The following is a 20,118-nucleotide window of genomic DNA, read 5'->3' as shown; positions in this document are numbered from 1 at the left end:
TTGATAATGGGTAATTTAAACATATGGTAGCATTTACAAAAATGTATGATGATCAAAATTAATTCATTAGACATTTAGATTTCTGTCATGTACTTGCTTCGGTGTTTCCTTATTCTGCAGGATCAATGGTTCTTTTGGTGACATACCATGTAGCAGATGGAAAACATTAACTGCTATTTTCCATGCTTGTCAAAAATGTTTTGTAATTATTACTCTAATTACATATACATATTATACTAAGTCACAGTAAAAAAAAATCATAGTAAAGTGAACCATTGGTGTTAAATGAATAATAAGCTAAACTCTAAAATGAAAATAAATATGAATTGGACCTTGAGCTGAGTAGCAATTTTAAATCAAAAGCCATACAGAAATAAAATGATAGGGATTTGATTTTGCTTTCTTGGATATTTATGGAACATATCTATATATTTTTAGCATATAAAAAGCACAGGCTATATCTTATACTTCACAAGTCACCTCTGATAGCTGGCAACAATTTGTCATCAACTCAAACTTTTTAATTTACCAATAATATTCTGAGGCTCCTAGTCTGATTTTATCGTTGGAACTAAGTCCCTGAAGACCTCCACTTTTGACAGTTATATTCAATATGAAATAATCTTTGTCATATGTTCAGGACTTTAAAAAATTTGTGAATTGCTATTGATGTTTTTAACCTTAGAGATAAAGAATTTTTGAGCTGGTAAGGAGTTAGGCAGCTATCTGGCCCACCTACTTTATTTTACACAAAACTGAGGAATAGATATATATGATGTCAGAGGGGCAATAGATTGGGAGCGGGGGTTATCACTTTGTGAGGGGTGAAATGTCTAACTATTACATTGTTTTGTACACCTGAAACTAATAAAAAATTAAACTAAAACTTAAAAAAAAAAACTAAGGAAGTTAAAAAAAAGAATTTAAATGGCTTATTCCTGTTGATTGAGATCTATTATTGCTATTCTGCCTCTAAATATTTTTCTCCTCTTTATGTTTAGCAAAGGAAGTTTTACAACTCTGGCGACTTTTGTCTGTTTTTAAATGATGACTAACAGAATATGTTTCTTGGTTTGCTAACTGTACTGTCTTTTGGCTATTCAGTAGAAATGCTTATCCTGCATCTATAAGTTATTAAGCTCTCAGTGACCATCACAGAAACAGTCCTTATTATCCTTCTTATAATTCCTACAACACCACTTGCTAATTAATTGAGTTAAAGAAATTAGAACTCTCAGGAAAAAGTGAAAGAAACTTTTTGTTTTAAAGTACTTCTAAAAAGTAACTTCTAAAATGCATACTGTGGACTCTTACAAAACAGCTTAGCTTCTGGCAGGTCTGGGGTGTAGCTGGGCCTCAGGAACATCTAGAACCAAGCTTTGAAGGTGATAAGACTCCCCGTGACTCATCTGTTTTTCTGTCTGCCTTGGCTTCCTTCTCTTTGAATGCAAATGAATTTTTTTCCAAAAGTCTACTAGCACAACTGAGTTTGAATCTTAATAGTTTCCCAATTCCAGTTCTAAAAATTGTAGGAAAAGGACACTGATTTGCTTAGCCTGAGGCATGTGCCTGCTTATAGACCAATGGACTGAAGTCAGGACATGAATTACTATAGTAATACTATCCTGGCTCACATGATCACTCTTGGTCCAATCATCTGTATCCAGGAAGTGGAGGTCATAGTATCTTCTTCTATAGGCAAGACTTTTGGGGAAAAAGAACCAGTTCCTAGAATAGTGGTGCCAGACAAACAAATGGTGTGGAGGCTATTGTGTGACCAAACTTGATATTTGCTCTCCCTGGATTCCTAATTCACCCTTTCAATCCCTCCTTTCCCTAGCCATGCAAAAAGAAATAAGTCAAAAATTTTAAAGCAATCTAAAGAACATGTCTTTACGTTTTTTTTTACTTGCATATGTTTATACCAGTATCAGGATTTTTTATAGTTTTAATTGTGCAAGAGATGGTACATATGAAAAGTCATATGTAACAGTAATGTTAATGAAGAAGCATAAAAAATAAACACCGATGAATCCATGGCCTAAGCTGAGGAAATAGCATGTTACAGACACTGCTGAAGCTCCCAGTTTGCACATTCTGCAACACTCCACTAACACCTTATTTAACATGTTAAATAAATATTGATATATTCCCCCCTTTTGGCAAAAAGACAACAGAAGGAAGTGAAAAATGTACACTCTGGATTAGAATTCTACCTTTTCCGCTTACTACCTGCACAAAAATAGGCAAGTTATTTCATTTCCCTGTGCCTGTCTCTATTGCTTCATCTGTAAAATGGGATTAAATTGTTGCCATCTCATAGAGTTATTTGACGATTATATAAGACAATGCAACATTCTTTGTAACAGTGAATACCTGAAACCTGGAAATAATACAATAAGAATATTCATTAATAAGGGACAAGTTAAACAAATGGATAGACTCAAACAATTGACTACTATGCAGCAATTAGTATCACATTTGTATGTGTGTATTTCCCAAACTGAGAACACGCTTTCCCCTACAATGCATGTGGCCATTTTCCCTGGTCCCTTAAGTTTGCAAAGGTGAGGACAGAGCTCAGTCTGGAGCGTAGAGGCTGAGACAAAGAGGGAACGTACTTACTTGTGTCATAATGACATGGAAAGGTCATTACTGAGTTCTGGCTTTTTTCTGTGGAGGAAGACAAAGATAGGGAGCTGGAGACCTGAACAAGAAAGGATGCAGGAAGCTTTGATAGTCAGTAGAAGAAGCATGATTGTCAGTAGCATGGTAGAGTCAAGGTGTGAAACAGCCAGAAAGGGAAACCATATGGTGATGGTGCGGGGAGGGGAACTATAGGTTGGCAAACGATAAGCCACAGGCCAAATCCAGCTCACCACCTAGTTTTGTATGGCCCAGGAGCTAACAGTGGTGTTTCATAATAAAATGATTGAGAAATAAATGTTAAAAAATAGTATTTTGTGATACGTGAAAATTATATGAAATTTAAGTTTCAGTGTCCACAAATACAGTTTTATTGAATCATGAGATGCTCATTCATCTTCCTATTATCTGTGGCTGCTTCCCCCATGGCAGAATTGAGTAGTTGTGATAGAGACCATGTGTCTCCCAAAGCCAAAAATATTTTCTATGTGGCTCTTTACTGAAAAAGTTTGCTGACTTCTGTCTTATGATATAACTCAAGGATTTCAGGAAGAGTAATATTAAAACTTAATATAAGCTGAGAACTCACTTTTGCCAAGTATGGCTCTAAGCTCTTCATATATATTTAATATAATTCTGTGAACAATATTATAAGGTAGATACTATTATTATCCCATTTCACAAATGAGATATTGAGAGACCTAGGTAATTTTCTCAAGGTCATACTATTAATTAATAGAAGAGCTAGGATATGAACCTGGGCCATCTAATTCTAAAGCAATAATATCCAGTTTTAGTTTCATATAGTTTCGTGTAATATCCAGTTTTAGTTTCATTTCGTGCCTGTTTTATGATTTAATTCCTTCCAGTTATCCCTCAGAATGCCAGTATTGCTCAATAAACATTTGTTTCCTGAATTCTATTCCATTGGTCTGTGTCCATTTTTCTGCCAGTATCATGCTGTTTTGATTATTGTCACTTTGTAGTATAATTTGAAGCCAGGGAGTCTGATACCTCCAGTGTGTTCTATTTTCTCATGATTACTTTGGCTACTCGGGGTCTTTGGTGATTCCATACAAATCTGATGACTTTTTGTTCTATTTTTTAAAAAATGCCATTGGGATTTTGATGGGGATTGCATTAAATCTGTATATTGCTTTGGGTAATATGGCCATTTTAACTATGTTGATTCTTTCAATCCATGAAAAAGAATATCTTTCCATTTTTTTGTGTCTTCTTCAACGTCTTTTAATAACATTTTGAAGTTTGCAGTCTATAGGTCCTTCACATCCTTTGTTAAGATTATTCCTAGGTATTTCATTCTTCTTGTTGCAATTACAAAGGGAATTGTTTGTTTGGTTTTTTTTCATTTCTTTTTCTGAAATGTCATTGTTAATATACAGGAATGCAATGAATTTTTGTACACTGATTTTGTACCCTGTAACTTTACTGTATTTTTTTATTGTTTCTAACAGTTTTTTGGTGGGTTTTCTATATAAAAAATCATGTCATCTGCAAAAAGTGACAGTTTGACTTCTTCATTCCCAGTTTGAATGCCTTTTATTTCTTTCTTTTGTCTGATTTACCTTACTAGGACTTCCAATACTGCGATGAATAACAGTGGTGAGAGGGGACATCCTTGTCTTGTTCATCAACTTAGAGGAAATGCTTTTAGTTTTTTACCATTAAATATGATATTAGTTGAAGGTTTACAATATATGGTCTTTATTATTTTGAGGTAGTTTCCTTCTATACCCATTTTATTAAAGGTTTGAATGATAAATGGATGTTGTATCTTGTCAAATGTTTTTCTGCATTTACCGATACGATCATATAATTTTTGTATCCTTTATTTTGTTTATGTGGTGTATCACATTGATTAATTTGCATATGTTAAACAATGTTTTTGCCCCTGAAATAAACTCCACTTGATCTTGATTATAATCTTTTTAATGTTGTATTTGATTTGCTAGTATTTTGTGTAGGATTTTTGCATCTGTATTCATCAGAGATATTGGTCTGTAGTTCTCTTTTTTGTGTGTTATCCTTACCAGGTTTTGGTATCAGGGTAATGATGGCCTCATAAAATGGGTTAGGAAGTATTGCCTCTTCTTAATTTTTTGGAAGAGTTAGAGGAGGACAGGTATTAAATCATCTTTGAATGTTTGGTAGAATTCACTAGCGAAGCCATCTGCTCCTGGACTTTTGCTTTTGGGGAGGTTTGGGATGATTGTTTCAATTTCCTTACTGTCGATTGGTTTATCTAGATTTTCCAGTTCTTCATGATTCAGTCTAGGGAGGTTATATATTTCTAAGAACTTGTCCATTTTTTTTCTAGGTTATTAAATTTGATGGCATATAGTCTTTCATATTATTGTTGTATGATCCTTTGTGTTTCTCTGGTATCTGTCTTAACTTCTCTTTCATTTCTGTTTTGTTTATTTATGTTTTTTCTCTTTTTACTTTAGTGAGTCTAGCCAGGGGTTTGTCAATTTTATTAATCTTTTCAAAGAACCAGCTTTTTGTTGCATTAATTTTTCCTATTGTCTTTTTATTCTTTATTTCATTTATTTCTGCTTTAATTTTTACTATTTCTTACCTTCTGCTGATTTGGGGCTTCATTTGTTCTTCTTTTTCTAGTTCTTTAAAATGTAATATTATGTTGTTTATTTGGGATTTTTCTTGTTTCTTAAGATAGTCCTGTAATTATATAAATTTCCCTCTTATCGCTTTGGCAGTATCCCAATAGTTTTGACATATTGTATTTTTATTCTCATTTGTTTTTATCTTTTGATTTCTCCTTTTATTTCTTCTTTGACCCATGCAATCTTTAGTAGCATGTTGTTTAATTTTCACATATTTGTGGTTTTTCCTGCTTTCTTTCTTCAGTTGATCTCCAATTTCAAAGCATTGTGGTTGGAGAATATGCTTGGAGTTATTTCAGTCTTCCTAAATTTGTTGAGTCAAGTTTTGTATCCGAACATATGGTGTATTCTTGAGAATGTTCCATTTGCACTAAAGAAGAATGTGTAATCTGGTGCTCTGGGATAAAAGGCTCTGTAAATATAAATTATGTCCATTTGGTCTAATGTATCATTTAAGGCTGATATTTACTTATTGATTTTCTGTTTAGATAATCTATCCATAACTGTCAATGAGATATTTGGGTCCCCTACTATAATTGTGTTTTTGTCAGTTTTTCCCTTTAGTTCTGTTAGTAGTTGCTTTATGTATTTTAGTGCTCCGTGTTCGGAAACACATGTATTGATAAGTGTTATGTATTTTTGATGTGTTGTCCCCTTTGTCATTATGAAATGTCCATTTTTGTCTCTCGTTACCTTTTTTAAATCTTGAAATCTATTTCATCAGATATAAATATGGCTACACCCACTTTTCTCTGGATGCCATTTGCTTGGAGTATAGTTTTCCACCCTTTCACTTTAAGTCTATATTTGTCCTTGCAGCTGAGATATGTCTCCTGAAGGCAGCATATGGTTGGGTTTTGTTTTTTAACCCAATCTGCTACTCTGTGCCTTTTTAGTGGTGAGTTCAGTCCATTTACATTTAGGATGATTATTGTTATATGAGAATTTCCTATATACATTTTATCTTTCGTTTTCTGGTAGCTCAGTTTCTCGATTGTTTATTTGCCCTCGTGTTTCTGTCTGTTATTTTAGTTTGGTTGTATTCTATAATTTTTTCCTCTTTTTCCTCTTTTTTCATGTTGTGTGTCTCAGTTCTGGAAGTTTTTTTTGAGTGTGGTAACCATTAAGTTTACGTAAAAGAAAGTTTCATATATATAGTATTCCTTTTTCTTTTGCAAGCACCTTATCTCCATTTCCTTTTGCAAATTCAGACTTTTACCCCCTCCCCTTTTAAGTTTTTGCTGTCACAAATTATCCCTACTTATGCTATGAGTTCACTTCCAAGTTGCAGTAGAAATGGTCCTTTTCATTTTTGTTTTTTATGTTTTTACTCCTGTAACCTTTATATTATATTTAAGTGCATAGTGCCCTAATCTGAATAGGGCCATTTCCTTTTGTCTTTTTTTTGTTGTTGTTTTTTTCAAGATAGAATAAACCCCTTCAGTATTTCCTGTAAAGCAGGCCTTGTGGTAGAAAATTTCACAAGCTTCTCTATGTCTGGAAAGGTCTTTATTACTCCTTCATATCTAAAGGATAACTGCCAGATATATTATTCTTGGCTGGTGGTTTCTCTCTTTCAATACTTTGAATATTTGATTGCACTTCCTCCTAGCTTGTAGAGTTTATGCTGAAAACATTGATGATAACCTAATAGGCTTTCCTTTGTAGATTACCACCTTCTTTTCCCTGGCTGCCTTGAGAATTCTTTCTTTGTCATTAATTCTTGACAGTTTTACTATAATATGCCTTGGAGGAGGAGCTTTTGGATTGAGATAATTAGGTATCTGTTTGCTTATTGGATTCGAGGATCCAGTTCTTTCCATAGGTCGGTGAAGTTCTCATTGACTATTTGTTTGAATAGGCTCTCTGATCCTTTTTCCCACTCTTCTGGTATACCCATTATTTTTATATTGCTCTTTCTGATGGAATCAGATAGTTCTTGTTAAGTTATTTTACTTGTTTCTACTCTCAAGTCTCTCTTTCCTTTCATCTGCATCATTTCCAGATTTCTATCTTTGATATCACTAATTCTTTCCTCCATCTGGCCAGCTCTGTTTCCCAAGCTTGCTATTTCATTCTTCATCTCTTTTATCAAGTTCTTCAGCTCCAGAAATTCTATTTGGTTATTTTTAAAACTTTCAGTCTTTTTGGTAAGGTGTTCATTTTATTCATTGATTTTATTTCTGAGTTCATTAAACTCCCTATCTGAGTTTTCTTGCATCTCATTGAATTTGTTTGAGAACTGCAGTCTTGAATTCTCTGTCATTTAAAGGTTGATCAAAATGGCGGCGTAAGGTAAGCCTCTGTAAAGCTCCCTGGAATTTACAACTAATCTAACAATGATAACTCCACAAAGCACTCCCTGTACAGCAGACAGGTAAGATGAAGAGGCCCACTACTGAATTCACCTACAGGTGGGCGAATCACGTGAGCAGGGGGGAGGAGGGAAGGGAGAAGTACGGAGACAGAGCTGCGCAGGTGCAGGACTCAGACCTAGCTCAGTGCTCCAAGCTCGCTGCTTCCCAGAACTACCACAGCTGCGGGAGAGGGAAGAACTCGGACTGCTAGGGCTCCGCTTGTGGCCCACAGGGCTGAGGGGGCAGCATATAACACAGCAGAACCCAACGCTCACGGCAGACACCTCGGAGGAGAGACTGAGGGAAGAAGGCTGAAAATGGTAGTTTAAGTCCTCACTGCCAAGCAGAGAATGGAAGCCTTAGACACTGAGACTAGCCGCCCCCTCCCTACCCTCCCAGAGCTCGCCCTGCCCCCACCTGCCCCGTGCTGGAGGCAGAACAGTAGCAGTGTCAGATCAAAAGAATAGAATATTTGCTGTTCTGAGAACTATGGACCACAGACACAAATTCGCAGCCCAACTAGTTCCGGCAAAGGGGAGGGAGCTGTGGAAGCAGGACTGGCTGTGGTGGTGGTCACCACCATTGCTCTGGGCCACCTCTCACAACTCACCCCGCCCCTGGCCCCACCTATCTGGGCAGGTCCCTGCAGGAGTAAACAGAACTGCTGAAACATATGGGCTCTGAATCTGGTGCAGGAAGAGATTTGGAACTTCAAAAGCTCTCCGCATACCCACCGGGACACTGCGCCCTGTGACCTAGGTGAACTATTAACAGAGGAGAAGCCCGTCTCCCAGGAAATCCCCCCATTGTGTGAGAAGATGGAATAGTGCAGAGAAAACATAGCACTACCGTGTGAGAGAGAAAAAAAAGCCTGCAGTCGGAGAAAAAATAAAACATTCTACCAACAAGTACTAGAAAACAAAAGAAAGACCTCTTTCTATCAACCCATTGCAGAAGCCACTCCTGTAGATGTCTAGGAAGAAAAATTGTAAATCAGTAATTGCCGTGAATAACCAAGGCAACAAGATAGCTCAGAAGGAAAGTGAAAAGTCTCCAGAAAAGGCACTTAAAGATACAGAAATATGTGACTTAAATGATAGAGAATTCAAGATTGCAGTTCTGAAAAAACTCAACAAGATGCAAGAAAACACAGACAGGCAGTTAAATGAACTCAGAAACACAAAGAACAGCATGAGCATTTTACGAAAGAGATTGAAATTTTAAAAAAGAACCAAATAGAATTTCTGGAGATTAAGAACTCAATAGAAGAAATTAAAAACGAAATAACCAGCTTAGGTAGTAGAGTTGACCAGATGGAGGAAAGAATCAGTGACATCGAAGATAGAAACCTGGAAATTACACAGATGGAAGAAGAAAGAGACGAGACTTAAAAGAAATGAAAGAACTCTACAAGAACTTTCTGACTCCATCAGAAAGAGCAATATAAGAATAATGGGCATACCAGAAGGAGAAGAAAGAGAGAAGGGAACAGAGATTATATTAAACAAATTGTTGATGAGAACTTCCCAAACTTGTGGACAGAACTGGACCCTCGAATCCAAGAAGCAAATAGAACACCTAATTACCTCAATCCCAACAGGCCTTCACCAAGGCACATTGTATTGAAGCTGTCTAAAATCAACGACAAAGAAAGAATCCTCAAGGCAGCCAGGGAAACGAAGACGGTAACTTACAAAGGAAAGCCCATTTGATTATCATCAGATTTTTCAGTAGAAACTCTACAAGCCAGGAGGGAGTGGAACCAAATATTCAAACTATTGAAAGAGAGAAATCATGAGCCAAGAATAATATATCCAGCAAAGATATCCTTTAGATATGAAGGAGGAATGAAGACCTTTCCAGACATACAGAAGCTGAAGGAATTTTCTAATACACGACCTGCACTACAAGAAATACTAAAGGAGGCTATTCGACCACCATCAACAGGGACAATTTGTGGCAACCAAAACATAAAAAAGGGGAGAGTAAAGGCCTGAACCGGAATATGGGAATGGAGAAAGTAGGCGTGCTGAAGAAAGTGGAATACTCTAAATATCAAACTTTCTTTTACATAAACTTAAGGGTAACCACTGAAAAAAATCCAGAACTGAAATATGTACTGTAATAAAAGAAGAAACAGAGGGAAACATCATAGAATACCACGACACAGAAATAATAGACAACAACAAAAAGACAAAGAAACAATGGAGACACAGCCTTACCAGAAAACTAAAGATAGAATGACAGGAAACCCTCACATATCAATAATCACCCTAAATGTAAATGGACTGAACTCACCACTAAAAAGGCACAGAGTAGCAGATTGGATCAAAAATGAAAACCAACCTTATGCTGTTTCCAAGAGACACATCTCAGCTACAAGGACAAGCATAGACTGAAAGTGAAAGGGTGGAAATTGACACTCCAAGCAAATGGTACCCAGAGAAAATCATGTGTAGCCATAATGATATCAGATGAAACAGACTTCGAGGTGAAAAAGATAACAAGAGACAAAGATGGACATTTCATAATGGTGAAGGGGACTATACAACAAGAAGACATAACAGTCATCACTATTTATGCCCCCAATCAGGGAGCACCGAAATTTACCAAGCAACTACTAACAAAACTAAAGGGAGAAATTCACCAAAACACAATTATACCAGGGGACTTAACTACATCATTGACAGCTATGGAGAGATCATCCAAACAGAAAATAAATAACAAAACAGCAGCCCTAAATGACACATTAGATGAAATGGACATAATTGACATTTATAGAGTACTTCATCCTAAAACATCGGACTATACATTCTTTTCTAGTGTACACAGAACATTCTCAAGGATAGACCATATGTTGGGACATAAAATCAGCCTCAGCAAATTTAAGAAGATTGAAATCATACCAAGCATATTCTCTGATCACAAGGCTTTGAAATTGGATATCAACTGCAAAAAGAAAGCAGGAAAAAACACAAATACATGGAGATTAAACAACATACTTTTAAAGAACGACTGGGTCAAAGAAGAAATTAGAGGAGAGATCAAAAGATACATAGAAACGAATTCTCTGTCATTTAAGTCACATATTTCCACGTCTTTAAGTTTATTTTCTGGAAATTTTTCATTTTCTTTCTGAGCTGCCTTATACCTTGGTTGTTTACGGTATTTAATTGATTATTTTTCTGCCTTGGCATTTATGGTAGTGAACTCTGTAGCAGGTTGATAAGAGATCTTTCTTTTGTTTTCTAGTAGTTGGCACTGGTGCACAGTGTTTTATTTCCTTTTGCACTGCTCCAGCTTCTTGGATCTCTGCTGGGTGGTGGAAAATACCTTGTATTTCCTGGGGAGGTGGGCATCTCCTGTGTGATTAGGTCACCTCAATCTCAGGGCACCACCCCTGTGGGAGGATGCGGTGGGTGATGGGGTTCTGAGTCCCTGAAATCCCAGTGCTGCCCCTGCAGCCAGATGCAATGTTGTACTGCCTGAGGTGTCTGTTCCAGGTGTCCTTGCTGGGGTCAGCAGCCATTGTGGGGGCGGGGTGGGCTAGGAGAGGCTGGTGGTATGTTTGTGGCTTTGTTCTTCTCCCAGTAATGGTGAGTGCCAGACCTCAGCTGCCTCGCTTTGGTATCTCCACCCCTGTCACTGGGATTAGCCTCAGTGTGCATCTGCCACTCAGCAACTCTATCTCCAGTTCTCAGGGCTGTAGATATTCTGCTTTGTGACCCAACAGTTACTGTTTCAGTTTCTTCTGGGGCCTGCTGATAGCTTGGGGAGGGTGGGGGGGAGCATCCAGGCTCCACAGCTTTCTTTTCTGCCTGGCTACTAGAACACAGCTATCGCACTTCTGTATTTGGTCTCTGCCCCACTTGCTGGGTTCAGTTGTATGATATGCTGGTCACTCAGGCAGGACTGCTCAGGGCCCAGAAAGTGCACCTGCAGCCTGAATCCTTCCCTCTCCCAAGACCCACAGTGAGCTCCCAGCTGAGACTGTAGCCCCTGTTTCTGCTCTTCTCCCTGCCCTCCTCTCTTCCTTTCCCCTATTCACCCTTCAGATGTTTTGATGCATGATCTCTCAGGCATGTTTATGTGTTGTACAGCGAATCCTCTGTTGAATTATAGCTGTTCAACTTATTGTATCTTCAAGGGGAGAGATCAAGGAGATCCTATACACCACCACGTTTCAGATGTCACTCTACATTTCTCTTTTAGAAAAAAGAAATTATGAAAGAAAAAACTAAAATTTCCAAGAATCTGCATATCTTTCAATGAAACTCGTTTTTTTAATTTCCAATAATTTTATTTAATATCACTAGGTATGCTAGCCTCTACTTTGAAAATGTACTTAACAAAATTGATTTAAAAGCAATAAAACCATCCTCTGGAGACAGAAACTGAATTTTGTAATTTCACTTATTGTGAATTTATTTGAAACTAAACTAGAGGCATATTAAAAGCATCTTCACATTGAGCCTATTTGGGTCACCTTTTGGGGTGATTTCAGGGGGTCTCTTTATAAATATAAATGGGATAAATAGCCACGCATTAATGAAGTCCCTATGACGTTTTTTAAGTCCAAATGTTTCCTTCTACTAATTTCTCTCTGTATGACATGTATTCCCAAAGCAGAGTTTAATGTAGTTATTGAGGAACTTAAATACACACACACACACACACACACACACACACACACACACATTTTGTTCCAGAGAGGCTTCTAAGAGTGCTTTCTCTTTATCCAAGAAAAAAGTATCTTTCAATGGTGATAAGAACTGGGAAGGACATTGGGATCAACAATTTCAGGGGACCCCTATTCTCCCTCTGCCTTGGCTATCAGTTCACGATTTCTTTTTTATGATCTTTTCATAATCATGAAAGACGTTTAAAAACATGATATTTTTGAGTAAAGCTGACAATGAAATCCCACTGACACAAATAAAAATTGATCTTAGTGCAATTACATGAGTCACACACACTGACATCTGATAGTAATGGCTAACGTATGTTTAACATTTACTTTGTGCTCTCGCTGTATCATTTAATCCTCAAAATAGTGCTATGATGTAGGCATTGCTATTAGCCCCATTTTACAGATGAGGAAATGGGCCTTAGCGATTAAGTAACTTATCCCAATCTATCCAGCCACTAAATGGAGCAGCTGGAAACACTATCATGGTTCTCCAGTCACATCAATACAACCTCCAAGAGCAGCCAACATTGTCTCCCAGACTTCTGGGCTTTTGACTAAGCTCAGATAAGGCATGCAACACCTCCTCCTCACCAATTTTGCAGGAGACCCACCACGTTGTTTGGCCCTTTGGTAGCAGTAATTAATGTCTGTCCATAAAAAGCAATATCCTGGGGGCTTAAGAGAGCTAAAGGTATTTAAAGTTAGAAAGATTCAGCCAACTAACACTTTTCCTCACCTGGCAAAATCTGGTCAATGGGTAAAAGGAAAGAATAATAATTGTCTAATAAAACCATGCTTCCTTTTCCTGAAAGTTAATTTGAAAAAGGATTCTACCTTTAGTATGTGAAAGAGTTGAAAGGGGTCTCTAGAAGCAAAGAGCAGATCGATTCTAGTTTCTTTTTATTTTAAGTAAATTCTTAAACATGAGTCTTCGTTTTAAAATTTTATATATTGTGAAGTTTCATAATAGCAAAAGATGGCTGGTTTTCAGGTCTTAAGCTTCTCCAGAAGGAAAATTCTTGGCTTGAAAGCATTTCTAGTTAAAAAAGCTTTAGCAAGCTCTGTCACCAATTCAGGATCACGAGCAACCTTGTTCTTTCTCAAACTGTTCCCGTGAAAAGTAATTACTTACTCCTTGCCAAATGCTTGGGCTACCTTATACCTTCCTGCTTCTCAGAATTCATCTCCAGTCAAATTTACCTTGTCACCTCTCCCAGTTCATCTGGTCTGTGCACCTGAGCAGGGGACAGATCCAGAGGCTGTAATGCACTTAGGCAGGATTTTCCCCTTTTGAGTGCCAGCCTGAGTGGGGCCCAGGTGGGTGATGATTCAAATTGAAATGAACATTGGTGCAGCACAAGCTTTAGGTTTTGATCTGTAGGAAAACTTCTTTGTAATGTGTGCTAAGGAAATGCAATTTAAAAAAATAGTAATAATAGGCAGGGAATTGTTATATAAGAGTCAGACTGCTTTATGGTCCCTTGGCTGGCATGTTTAAAATGCTGTATTACAGGGCGGTGGTGGGGGGGGATGTAAAGTGGAGGAATATTACAACCAAGGTTTTTGGTAAAATAAACACCCTTTTAAAGAAGATTGGAGTTTAAGCACTTTTTTTAAAGGACTTTGAGGTCATCCTGTTGGCTTCTTAAGAAGTCGTCCACTTGCTGCGCTGCTGTTATCTTTTCCCAAATCATAAAAATACTGGAAGGTAATGAATCACAAAGCCAAGAGGAATTTTCTCATTTTTGCCCTCATCATCTGGCATGAGATTATATGACTATATAATATCCTTTAAAAATTATCTATAAGAGGAGATCTCTTGAATTGTAAGACTGATTTATATTTTAGGTAAATTTTTACTTGGGACACGATGGGCCCAAGGTCTCTTATTTCTCCTTTCCCTTAAATCAACCAATTGTATCTATGGAATGAGGTAGATAGTTATAAAACTTTATTCAACTAACTCTCACAGAAAAAATTTTAAATTATCAGTAGTTAAAATGACTGCTTCAATTCTCCATTTATTAACGTAATGCAGACATCATTTATCACCCAATTATATACACTCCAGTTTTTATTTCTCTGGTTAATTATTTTTTATTATTAATATTTTAAAGCCAATGTAAAATGCTCATAGGTCCTGAGAATGTGCATAATAACAATCTTCTTAAATTAAACTACAATCTATTGTAATGTGTGTCCAAAAACTAAAATTTATCATTAATAAGCAAAAGCAATACTTCAGGTAGAATCTAGATCGGGGTGGGGGGGTATATGGGCATTCCATGTAGAATTCTTTCAACTTTCTTATATATATGAGAATTTAAATAATAAGAAGTTGTAAAGGAAACAGACTAGACTTACCTGATATGACTTCTCTAATTTTCCCATTAAAATACCTGAGAAGATACACAAAAGGACAAGAACTGGAAACAATAAAGGAGGAAAAAAAAGACAGTTTGCAAAATTCAAAGATAATTCCACCATTCTATCACTAGAGGTGGGCTGAAGGACACATTTTGGAGATACACACACACACACACACACACACACACACACACACACAGATACTGTGACTTCTGAACTAAAGCAGCAGGTATAACAGGAATAAAGACAGGAAAAGGTTCGATTCACCTCAACTGCCTGCCCAGATATTGAGGAGCTCTCTTGGACTAAAACACCAAAGAGGCAGTCAGCCATCTTCCTTCTGCATATGAGCTCGTTGTAAGCTAGTCAGAGTAACGTACACCACCTCTCCGCTTATGCACAGTCAGCCCCATCACACTGCTCTTTTCCCCCCACATCTATTCAGATTCTAAAGCTCCTGCTACACTGTTGGCAGGTAATGACATGTTTCAATATAAAATGATTTTTACTAAAGAACTACATAATCCAGAGGAAAGAAAAAGAAAAAGCCCCTAAGAACAGTGCCTGTAGGAGTTATGTTTACACAAACATCACATGAGAGCTAGCAATGGTGGCCAACTCTTTATCACAGCTGGAGAGCCCACACTCTAGCAGGAAAAGTCCCCACTACCAATACCACTTCCCTTAGGGCAAAGTATCGGTGACTATGAGTTGGGTATCAAAGCCAATCTTTCATGCTGAGTTGGTCTAAAGCCACATATTGACACTTTTTGGTGCTCTGCATTTCACCTGCAGATCCTTGCTTCTACTTGGTATCATTTCCTTCGGTTTAAAAAATCTTTTGTTAGCATTTCCTGCAGTGACAGTCTGTTGGCAATGAATTCTCTCAGCCGTACTCTGTTTGAAAATGTCTTTATCTTGCCTTCATTTTTGAAGGATATTTTCACTGGATGTAGAATTTTAGCTTGGTAGTTGTTTTTCCCCTTTCAAAACTTTGAAGATATGATTCTAGTGTTTTCTTGACTTTGTTGTTTCTGGGAAAATTCAGCCATCATTCTTATCATTATTTTCCTGAAAGTAATTTTTCCCCTCTCTGGATATTCTTAACATCTGCTCTTTGTCTTTGGTTTTTAGTGGTTTGACTCTGATGTGTCTTGGAGCAGTTTTCTTTCTGTTTATCCTGCTTGAGGTCCACTCAGATTCTTGAGTCTGTGAGTTGATATCATTAATCAATTGAAATTTGTCAACCATTATTTCTTCAAATTTTTCTTATGCTCCACTTTGTTTGCTCTCCTTCTGGGATTCTAATTACATATACAATGTTAGGCCATTATTGTTATTGAACCAAAGAACTCATATTCTCTATCTTTAACCTGCGTTTACCCCTCCCCTTTAGTTTAATTTGGATCATTTTAATTGACTGGTCTACAAGTTCACTGATTTTTTTCTCTGCTATGTCCAGTCTGAAAAGTCCATTAAATGATTCTCGCATCTGTTATGAGTTTATTTCTAACCTTTCTATTTGTTTCTTTTTTGTAATTTTCAGCTCCCTGTGAATATTGCTCATCTGTTTATGCAGTATCCATATTTTTGCCCACTACATCCTTTAACCTATTCATTATTTTAAAGTCCTTGCCTGATAAGCCCAACATCTGGACCATTGCTGGGTTTGCTTTTATTGACTCTTATTGCTTTTATTTTCAGCCATAGCTCGCATTTTGCTTCTTTGAATTCTTAATATTAAATCAGACACTGTGTTAACGCACAGTTAAAAAAAATCAGGCATTATGTGCAAAAGAACAATGGAGAGGAAGGTAAATAATATTTACTCCTAGAAAAGTACATTCTGATTCTTCTCTCAGGCCCCTCGCATCACAATACCAAGAGCTGGCAAGAATGTGGAACTACAAAAACTCAGCTGTAAAATGAATGAGTGTTTAAATTTGTACAATGACTGCTGGGGGATGATTTAACACTATATGTTAATGCTCAATATATACCTACTTTCTGATTCAGAAAATTCACTCCTAACTATTTCTTAGATACATGTACAAGAATGTTCACAGCAGTGTTGTTGATACAATTACCAAAAATGGAAAACAACCCAAATGGTCATCATTGGCAGAAAGGATAAACTGTGGCATTTTTTTAAATTAAAATTTATTGGGGTGACAATGGTCAACAAAACTACATAGGTTTAATACATCACCTATACATTGCATTATGTGTTCACCATCCTGAGTCAGTTCCCCTTCCATCACCATATATTTGACCTCCTTTATCCTCTTCTACCATCCCCTCCCCCCTTACCCTCTGGTAACCACTAAACTATTGTCTATGAGTTTTTGTTTCTTTATTTGTTTGTCTTGTTCCTTTGTTGCTTTCAGTTTTATATCACACATATGATTAAAGTCATATGGTTCTTGTCTTTCTGTCTGACTTACTTCACTTAGCATAACAATCTCAAGATCCATCTGTGTTGTCACAACTGGCACTATTTCATCTTCTCTTATGGCAGAATAGTATTCCATTGTGTATATATACAATGTAAAACTGTGGCATTTTTATAAAGTAGAATCTTACACAGCAACAAAATTGGATGAATTACAACTGCAGACAATGTGGATGCATCTTATAAATAAAGAAAAAAAGCAAAACTAAATATATTATTCCACTTAAAAATTTAAAACAGGCAAAACTAAACATATTATTTGTGGATGCATATAATATGGTAAAATACAAAGGAAAGCAGGAAATTATTAGCATAGAAGTTGGGATAAAGGGTGACCACTAACGGAGAGGCATGGGTTGGGAGGTTGGGAGTAGGAAGGACTGCACAGATAGGTTGCTACTATGCTAGAAATTTTCTGTCTTGTGACCTACATGATCAGTGCACTGGCATGGTTTTTGAAAAAGCTATTTGTTAAACTTTACACGTACATGTTATATGTGAGTAATCTCTCTCTCTCTCTCTCTCTCTCTCTCTCTCTCTCTCTCTCTCCCCCCACCCCTGTGTGTGTGTCTGTGTGTGTGAGAGAGAGTGAGAGTGAAAGAGAGAGAGAGAGAGAGAGAGAGAGAGAGAGAGAGAGAGAGAGAGGCTGATTCTTGGTTTGATTTATGTGGTCCTAATAAACTTATTTTTCACTGAAGCAGTCATTTGTAAGCAACACTAAAATTTTAGCTTAAAATTTTAAAAAATTTATGTCTTTAAAAAGTGGGTTGAAGATGAGAAAAAAAGCATTCAGTTACAAAAAGAGAAGTCATTATTGTGTAGTTCAGAGATAGACCAGGATTGAAACGCTGGCGCGCTGGTGAGCTGAAGGACGTCATTTTCATCCCATGACATTCTCGCCCTTCTTGATCCGTGCGGAAGTTTTGTAAGTTCATAGTGATTCCTAAAAGAACTGTCCCCCATTTTCTCCTAGAAATAGATGAGACCAGAACAGAATAGTTCTGTTTTTTGTTTTTTTCCAGCTAAAGTCTGTCTCACTATGGAGGAAGTAAATGAATCACCTATTCACTCAGAGTTTTGCTATGTCTTTGAAGGTATGAATCTGCAAAATGCAGTAGAAGAAAGGAATAACAGTGTAACTTTGAGTTGTATTTGTAGAAGTTAGACGACACATATTAAGTTCGGTACTCTACACTGCTGCAGGAATACTGCGTTTCTGGTTTTGTTTTTCATAGTTATAAAGATAACCTATAATTTTGTAGCTCTATATTTAAACATTCCTGACTTTAAATAGTACTATGAGTTCGTTATGAAATTTTTGACTCCTCTGAAAACAAACAGAAATAAAACTGAAATTACAGTCGTACATACCCACACAAAACCTTCATTAATACAATTTCCTATAACTGGAACAAGTGTGGCTCCACATTCCCAGAAAGCAAAAAAGACCTGTATGCTCTGTATGAAAACAATTACACTGAGTATTCAAGTAAGAGGAAGTTAAGGAACTGAAAGATCCTTTCAAGGGAGAATGAATAGCTAAGAGAGTTAATGAAGGGAATAAATATATGCATTCAGGTCGTGACATTGCTAATTTAGAACAAGCTGTCTTCAAATGTTTAAAATAATTATCTTGAAGAAAGGCACATTAAATCACAGTAACATGGTTTAAATTAGAGTAACAGGGTAAAATTAGGCAAGAACTAAATTATTCATTATTTTATTTAAAGGCTAATTAAAAAAAATCCTTCCAGCATGATTGATTATGGTATGAAAATGACATTTGGGGAAATGAATGATTTTCCCAAAGATTTTTGTAGAGCTAGTCCTTTTTGGTTTGGAGAATACCAGTGAGTTAAGATCCCTTTATTCTGGGGAAGGATTTCTGTCCCTTTTCTGCAATTTGTAGACCCCACTATGCCAGGTCGGTCTCTCCAGTTCTCCTTTGCACTCCTGCAACTGAGATAAGCAAAGCAAATCAAGAGAACTCGAAGGAAAGGATCATAAGGTAAGCTTTATATTTTTGTATGCTGTAGTGTGCAGAACTCTAAAGTAAGAGATGGGAAATCTGAATCCTAGACACTGAACAGCAGCCTGATTTAGAGCAAGGCACTCAAACTTTATAGGTCTGGTATTGTTGTTGTTTTCATCTGTAAACTAGGGAAGCATTGCTGGAGGCCAAAGTGACGAAACGGACGCTGTCTTACTTCGGGCACATCATGAGAAGGCAGGGTTCTTTGGAAAAGACAATAATGCTGGGAAAAAATAAAAGGCAGCAGGAAAAGAGGAAGGCCAAATGTGAGATGGACTGACTCCATAAAAGAAGCCATAGGCATGAGTCTACAGGAGCTGAGCAGGGCTGTTGAGCATGGGACATTGTGGCTATCACTCCTTTATGGGGTGGCCAAGAGTCAGTACCCACTCAATGGCATATAAGACACACACAAGCTATGGATAAAATGACTTATCTTGCCTACATCATTGGGTTGTTAAAAAGATCAAATGAATAATGTGTTGTGAAAACCTGGAGTAAATTGTAGGATCATTATTACTGCACTCTAGAACTACTCTGTGTTGCTTGTTCCGTCCCACTTTCCCGTCCTCTTTTCCCCTGGCCCAGCTCTGAACTTACTGTTGGACATCCAAGCCCTATCACAGAGCCAGTGGTAGGATGGCAGCAGTTGTGGCATGGACAATGGGAGATGAAGAAGCTGAACAGAGCCACACCAACAGCTCAGTTACTCCGGGTTACTAGCTGCACCTTCTGTTAGATTCGTAGCTGGGAATTATGGCACAATAACAGAAATGTTTCTGAACAAATTTTTCTTTCTAGCTCTGAGTTCTCTCATTCTGATCTCTAAAATGAAGAGTTAAGATTGGTATGAAGGGGGGCTCTTACTCTGAAGCCATCACCTTCTCTACCAGAAAGAGCTCCATCCACATTGTTGAATCATGAAATGA

At 37.1% G+C, this 20,118-nt stretch overlaps 1 long non-coding RNA gene across 1 annotated transcript in view; it reads left to right on the top strand.

Annotated features, from left to right (window-relative positions):
- LOC141569990 (uncharacterized) overlaps window positions 1–20,118 on the top strand; it is a 41,173-nt gene that overhangs the window by 19,119 nt on the left and 1,936 nt on the right. Inside the window, exon 1 of the long non-coding RNA XR_012493763.1 lies at window positions 1–20,118. This exon is cut by the window's left edge and continues 19,119 nt beyond it. This is a non-coding gene — a long non-coding RNA (uncharacterized LOC141569990).

Source organism: Rhinolophus sinicus, linkage group LG02 (genome assembly GCF_036562045.2).
Source record: "Rhinolophus sinicus isolate RSC01 linkage group LG02, ASM3656204v1, whole genome shotgun sequence".
In the NCBI taxonomy this organism is placed as follows: Eukaryota; Metazoa; Chordata; class Mammalia; order Chiroptera; family Rhinolophidae; genus Rhinolophus; species Rhinolophus sinicus.
This window is presented reverse-complemented; position numbering and strand designations above follow the sequence as displayed.